This window comes from Empidonax traillii, unplaced genomic scaffold (genome assembly GCF_003031625.1).
Source record: "Empidonax traillii isolate 1590-97213 ecotype Southwest subspecies unplaced genomic scaffold, ASM303162v1 scaffold1496:size126764, whole genome shotgun sequence".
Lineage (NCBI taxonomy): Eukaryota > Metazoa > Chordata > Aves > Passeriformes > Tyrannidae > Empidonax > Empidonax traillii.
This window is the reverse complement of record NW_020956689.1, coordinates 19,452-25,886: the sequence shown is the minus strand read 5'-3', so window position 1 is coordinate 25,886 and position 6,435 is coordinate 19,452. Positions and strand designations below refer to the sequence as shown.

The following is a 6,435-nucleotide window of genomic DNA, read 5'->3' as shown; positions in this document are numbered from 1 at the left end:
AGGAAGAGAAAGCCCAGGCAGGCACAGATAAAATAACAGTGGCAGTGGGAGCCGAGGGTGTAATGGGAGGCCAGAGCTGTGCACAGGGCCAGGAGACAAAAGCAGCTGTAAATGAAAGAGAAGCAGCAACATCAGAGGGGCTGATCTGAAGGCAGAGCTGGAAATGAAAGCAGAGGGGAGGTTCCCCTCTTTGATCTGTTTGATCTGCACCTGCGGCTTTGTCCGGGAATCTCCTCTGTGAGGGGGATCCTCCAGAGGTGCCTGTGAAAGCAAGTTTGTGTTGCTGTGGGTGTGGAAGAGCCTGCTCAGCCAGGAGATGTTTCTGCAAGGGTTCCTTGCTCTGCAGAACAGAAACCAAAGGGCAGGACCCCGATCCAGTCTGACCTGCAGTGTGTGTCCACGATCACTGGTGTCTGGATTCAGGTGCAAGCTCTGTTTTGAACAAAAACACTCAGCACACAACTCAGTGGCTATAATTTTAATTTCTCCCTCCTGAAACTCGTGCCTGTTGTTAAACTTTGCAGTGTTTGCCACAGCGTAGTGGCGAGGAGGGGTGGGGAGAGGGGCCATGGGGGTCAAGAGCTGCTTGTGGGGGGAGAAGACAAAGGCTGTGTTTGTGGGTTGGTGGGAATGTGCCAGATGGGAGGAGGATGGGGAAGCGGATGTCGGAAGCGGTGGGTCAGGGGTGAGGGGCTCCACTCCTCGGGGTCCAGCCACGGGGGCAGAGCAGAACATCACAGCTGAAGGGGTTCGTGGTGCTCCCAGGAGAAACAGCTGGGATCATTCCTAGGCACCTTTTATAGCCTTTTTATTGTTTAAAACTTTTGGTAGGGGCAGTGTGGTTGGTGAAACTCCGGCTTTGTTAACGGGAATGGCTCCTGGTGGGGTTGGATGCTGTGCTCCCAGGATCAGGTGTTTCCCACGGGTGCTGAAGCCAAAGCAGCAATTTTCCTTGGAGGCTGCTTGGAAAGACAGAAGGAAGTCTTGTGAGCAGTGTTAGGGGTGTTGGGGGAGCATGGCCGGGGCTGACTGCAACCACCTGCTCGCTGTTTCTCTTGGTATACTTTCCAAAAAAGAAAACAAAAAAAAAAAGGAAAGGAGAAAAAAAAAGGTCACATTCTCAAGCATCAGGAGGATTTTCTTGTTTTTATTATTGTTATTTTGTAATGGCCCAGAGCTGAGGTGCTGTGGAAGGGGGATGGTATTATCCCACCTCTGTCTCTGCAGGGCCCCACGTTGTTACTGCTGTGCTTGAGTCCCTACAACATTCCCAGGCCGTGTGGCTGAAAAACGACCTGTTCCATCAGCTGTGGTTTTGGGCAGCTTGATTTGACTGGCACGTGGGTGCAGCCATTTGCCTTAATCCTCCCTTTCCTCTCTGAGTGCATCCCAGCTGGTGCTGGGTGAGTCCAAAATCCCCTGGAAGGGCACTGCTGCACTGAGAGCTGTTTCTCAAGAGGGCTCCCTGCTCTGTGAGCTGTCCCAGCCCCAGACCTTCCTGGGCTAGGAAGGCCTACCTTGCTGCAAATCTGGGAATCATCTAGGAAGGGTATCCAGGAGGGCAGGCTGATGTTCTCACGGAGATAGGACTGTCTTGCTGACAAATCCTGCTCACCTGGGGTTTAGACCTGCGAACAGTGACTAAACCTTGAGTTGTCAAGAATGTGTCGGAGGTGTGAGGATGCGAGGAAAAATTGGGATGAGGTAAGAGACAGGTGTTGGGCAAGAGCACAGAGGAGGCACCTCAGGGAGAGAGGTACCTGGCAGGTGGATGGCAAAGCAGCCCTAAAACTGAGTGTCAGTGTGAGACGGAGGAGATGGTGATTCAGGAGACGCACACGTATCTCCTGGGGGTTAGACCTGTGGGAACAGTGAGCTTGGAATAAATGAGACAGAAGTGGTTGAGCTCTAATTTTTTTTTTTTTTTAAAGGCAAGAGATGTTGCTGAGATGGCTCGATGGGCTCTTTGCCCTTTGGCACTTCTGAAGTGACCCTGATCCTTAGGACTGTGACAAGGTTTCCCTCTGCCCTGCGCTCCTCAGGAGGGCTCTGAACAGACCCCTTGATGGTGCAAGTTGTGTGTTTGGCACAAAATGGGATGAAATGGGATAGCTCTTCCCACTGTGCTCCAAGAGGGGACTGTCCAGTGCTGAGCAAGGATCAGGACGTGTAGTGCAGCTACGTGACCAGGGATTTTTTTTCCCCCCCCACATTTGCAGCAAGATTGGAGAAGCATTTGGATATGACCTGTTTATAGCCTGAGATAATTTCTGCCTTGGCAAACACAGAAAGAGATAAAGCAATGGAGAGCTGAGAGCTAAATCTCCCCTGTACAAATGCTGGGAGCATATGTAATAGGATTGTTGAATTGGAGTTACATGTTTTCCAGGATAAGCACTGTTTGATGATACCGTGCTGCTGCAGCCAGTCTTAAACCAGGAAAAAAGGACTGGGGATTTGCAGCAGTTGTTGGGGATGTTGGGGTTTCCCTGTGAACTTTGAGAACAGCAAAAGGGAAGAAAAGGCCTTTTGCAGATAAGACAGAACAGATCCCTAAGAAGGCTGGAGTCCTGTGGGGAGGAAACATCAACGCTCTGACCTCAGGGTAATCAGGTATCACAGATTTTTCTCACACAAAATGCAAACTCTTTTGCAGATCTTCTAGCTGAACTTCTGTTAATTTACATGGGAAAACTGGGTTGTTTGTTTGTTTGGTTTTTTTTTTTTTTTTTTTAGCAACATTCTCACTTGTTTTTCTGTGCCCCTCTCAAGAGGCGCATTAAAAACCCTGCACGTCCCGACCTTGAAGGTACAGTTTGAAGCAAGCTAAGCTCAGAAGATGTCAGAGCTGAGGCTGTCTGCCTGATCTGGACTTGTCCTCTTTCCACCTGGGGCTTCTGACGCAGTGTTTAATTACAGGACACCTCCTGCCTTGCCTGCAGCACGTTTGCTTCCCAGTAGTGCTGGAAATGATGGGCTGCCTCTGACCCTGCTTGCAAGAGGGACTTGAGGATGGGGGAAGAGGAGTGGGATTTTCGGTGCTGTCTAGTTTGGGAAGCCTGAGGTCTGCTTCTCCTGGGGATTTGCTGGTCTGCGTGGATACAAGTCTGGCTTGTGGTTCCTGTGTCCATCAGTTGTGTCCTTCACCCCCTAACGAGGCAAGGGAGGGAATGCCCCACGTCCAGGGGGAGCTGCCTTGGGGGGCAGACATCCCTGCTGCTGCAGGGGCTGGATTTTTTGGGGTGGGAGCAGGATTTGGGCACACATGCTGCGTGTGTTTGCTGTGAGGGTGCCCGTGGAGCCGGTCTGTGCTGAGCACAGGCTGACTGAACCTCTGCTACATCCCAAGTGCTGGATCAAGGCCAGCACAGCCTCTGCCCGGGGCGTTCCACACCCCTCCGGGGGTGGTGGTGGGAAAAGGGGGAAGCTCCCGCCCGGCCCTCGGTATCAGCGCATCGAGGCAGATTTAATCGCAGTGGAGCCACAGTCCTGCCCATCATTAGGACTCAGGCCAGCATGAATTAAGACTTCCAGGGCTGATATCCTTCGTGCACACGTAGGAATGCAGATAAAACTTCCCAGAAACGTGATCTGCTGATCTGCTGCTGCTCCAGCCTGAGCTCCCTAAAGACACGGTCCCTCTCCTGCCGAGCCCTCCTTGCTCCCCGAGGTGTGTGAGGGACGCCCTGTTTTTTGGGCTGGGTTTCAATCTGTTCCCAGGGAAAGCGTTTCTTTCCTGAAAACCCGTCTGTGCTGAGACAAAGCAATGACCGGCACAAGGTGAATCAGACCCTTTGGTAAACAGCCAGGTGGATTTGTCCCAGCCCAGCGACAGGTGGGAGCTTCTCTTGGCTGACGTGGGGGTGGATCAGCACCTGGGCTGGATATTGGAATATTTGAAGCTGCTGCCTAATGCCTGATGAGGGTCCCTGCTCCTGCCTCTGCTCCACCTTTCTCCTGGGGTGTAGTGGTGGCCAGCAGGCTGCCAGCTCGCTTCCATCCTGGATCATATCACGACATCGTCACCATTTCTGGCTTTGAGTTGGTGCAGTTGCTAATCCTGCTCCTGGAGTTTGTTTTTCATAGAATCATGGAACGGTTTGGGCTGGAAGGGACCTTAAGGTCCATCTAGTTCCACCTCCTGCCATGGGCAGGTATACTTTCCACTTGCCCAGGTTGCTCCAAGCCCCATCCAGCCTGGCTGCTTGGACAGTCTCTCTGTACTCCTCCCAGCCTACCTATCCCTGCTTCCACCCTCTGTACACAGGCCTTCTGGAGTTTTTACCTGCCTTCACTCCTGAGCTTAGAGGAGGTCGTCCTTGAATATTAACCAGGTTGTGTGGGTCCCTCTCCCCTCCAGGGCTTTATCCCCTTGAGACTCTACCAAGCAGATCTCTGGGAAAACAACTGCATCCAGTTTTTGTTTAATTTTTGATGAAAATACCCTTTTTGTGCTTTTTTTTTTTTCTTTTTGTTCTGTTTTTTTGTTTCGGTTTGTTTGGGGATTTATTTTTGTTGGGTTTATTTTATTTTTTTTGTGTGTTTGTTTTCCCACTCCCCATCCCTGGCAGTGCTGGAGCAAATGAACGGGCAGATGCCCTCCTTTCCCTGCAGCATCCTGGAGCTGTACTTCACCTGCTGGATCGTGAAAGGAGGTGCTGTTATCTCCATGAGCGATTTGCTGCGAGAAGGAAGGCTTAACTGTGCCCTTGAGACGTGGGTCCAGACCCCAAATCCACTGCTGGGATGAGCTGATGTCCCTCTAGGGTGGTTGGTGGAGCTTGCGCTGGGTTTGGTGGAGCCTTGTGGAGCAACCCCAGTTTCTGGCTGAGAGCTGCTGATGGGGCAGTGCTGTGCGACTGGGGCTGTTCTTGGCAGCTCCCTCCTCTCTTTTCCAGCTCTTTGGCTGTGCCTGCTGTGTTGTCAACCAGCAAAAGCCCATTCCCCTTGAATTATGGATGCATAAATCAGGGGAGGGGCGTTGGGTTGGGCGGCCGTTCAGAGAGCAGGTGTTTCCTCTTTGGGGTTTAAGCCACCAAATTCATCAGGACATTTCAACTTCTCGCTTTTTAAACTCCCTGATCCTGGAGAACAAAGTCATTTTCTCAGCTTTGGAGCCCGACATCTGCTCGCAGGGATTACTCCTGTTCCTGCGGCGGCGGGCGCGGATTTCCTCGGTGGAAGGGGATCTGTTGGAGGGGGTATTAAAAGCCCAGTACAAGTTCCTGTTCTGGAACGGAGATTGCTCGGCAGGTTTGGGAGTTGAGGCGTGTTGGAGCTTGCTTATTTACTTGGCAGATGTCTGATGGTGTTACATCATCCCCGGCGCTCGGACCTGCGGGGCTGCAGAAAGGGCTCAGTGTGTGGTGGTGGGTTGAATGGCCATGGGGAAGCTCTGCTCTTCCCACTTTCCCGTGGTGGGAAAACAACCATTTTCAGTGAGGAGCCGCCAGCCAGCCCTGCCTCCCATGGGCCCCTGTCCTGGGGTGATGGGGAGCACTGGTCAGGGAGAAGGGCCATCAGAAATCTCCGCTGGATGGTGCTCAGGGGGTTTGTCAATCCGCTCGTGTTTCCCATCTCTGAGCAGCGTGCAGGGGTGGTATTTGCTGGGAATGAGTGACCTTTTACTACTTGAGTTGGGCAGGCGTTCCAGGGGTTTATTTTTAAAGCACGTTCTGTTTTGCCACCTCAAACCTCTTTCAGTGCTTCCAGGTTGCTGTTTTGTGAGATCCAGACTAAGCCCCAAGCATGATTTTGCTGAGAGCACGCATCTGAGAGCCAAGCTTTTTATAAGGCTCCAAATCAATAGCAGTGATACAATTAGCTAAGCCCAAGTCCAGTGGAAAAAGTTGCTTTGGAACAATTAAGTGCTGCCTGCAGCCCTGAGAGCCCGGAGCTCTCAGGGAAACGGTCTTAATTGGGCTTTGTGGCTCTGGCAAGGTAGGAACAGCAACCAATAGTGAGAAGCAATTGGGATTTGAATTATTTCCCCCCTCTGCACTAGTAGGTCGAGGTGGTGTTAGTGATGAGAGTCTGGCTGAGTGTGTTGCAGGGGGTCAGGCAGGTGACTGCCAGCTGCGTGTGTCTGGCTCGGTGTTTGGAGCTGACCTGTTCATCTTTCTTTTCCATTCCAGGAGCTGTGTGGGACAACCAATGCTTCCCTACCGTCCTGCTTTCTGCTGTGACCCCCTCATGTGAGTAGTGACCCCTGGGGTGTGTGTTTGCAGCTCCTGCCCACCCTCCTCCTGCTCTGCTCACCATCCCTTCCCTCTCTGTCCTGGGGCAGAGCAGAACAGGGGGGGTCTTTTAGGAATAAAAACTTCAAGGCTTCTTTGAGGTACACAGTGAAGTGTTTACACGAGAGACCGTGTCAGCAGCTGTGTGTTTTATCCAAGCAAGTATGTTCAGACACGTTTATAGAACCATGGCAGCACT

At 52.0% G+C, this 6,435-nt stretch overlaps 1 long non-coding RNA gene across 1 annotated transcript in view; it reads left to right on the top strand.

Moving 5' to 3' along the window:
- Positions 1-6,171, top strand: part of LOC114070269 — a 35,686-nt gene extending 29,515 nt beyond the window's left edge. The window contains exon 4 of the long non-coding RNA XR_003573902.1: positions 6,135-6,171. This is a non-coding gene — a long non-coding RNA (uncharacterized LOC114070269). The remainder of the gene's footprint in view (positions 1-6,134) is intronic.
- The last annotated feature ends 264 nt before the right edge of the window (positions 6,172-6,435 follow it).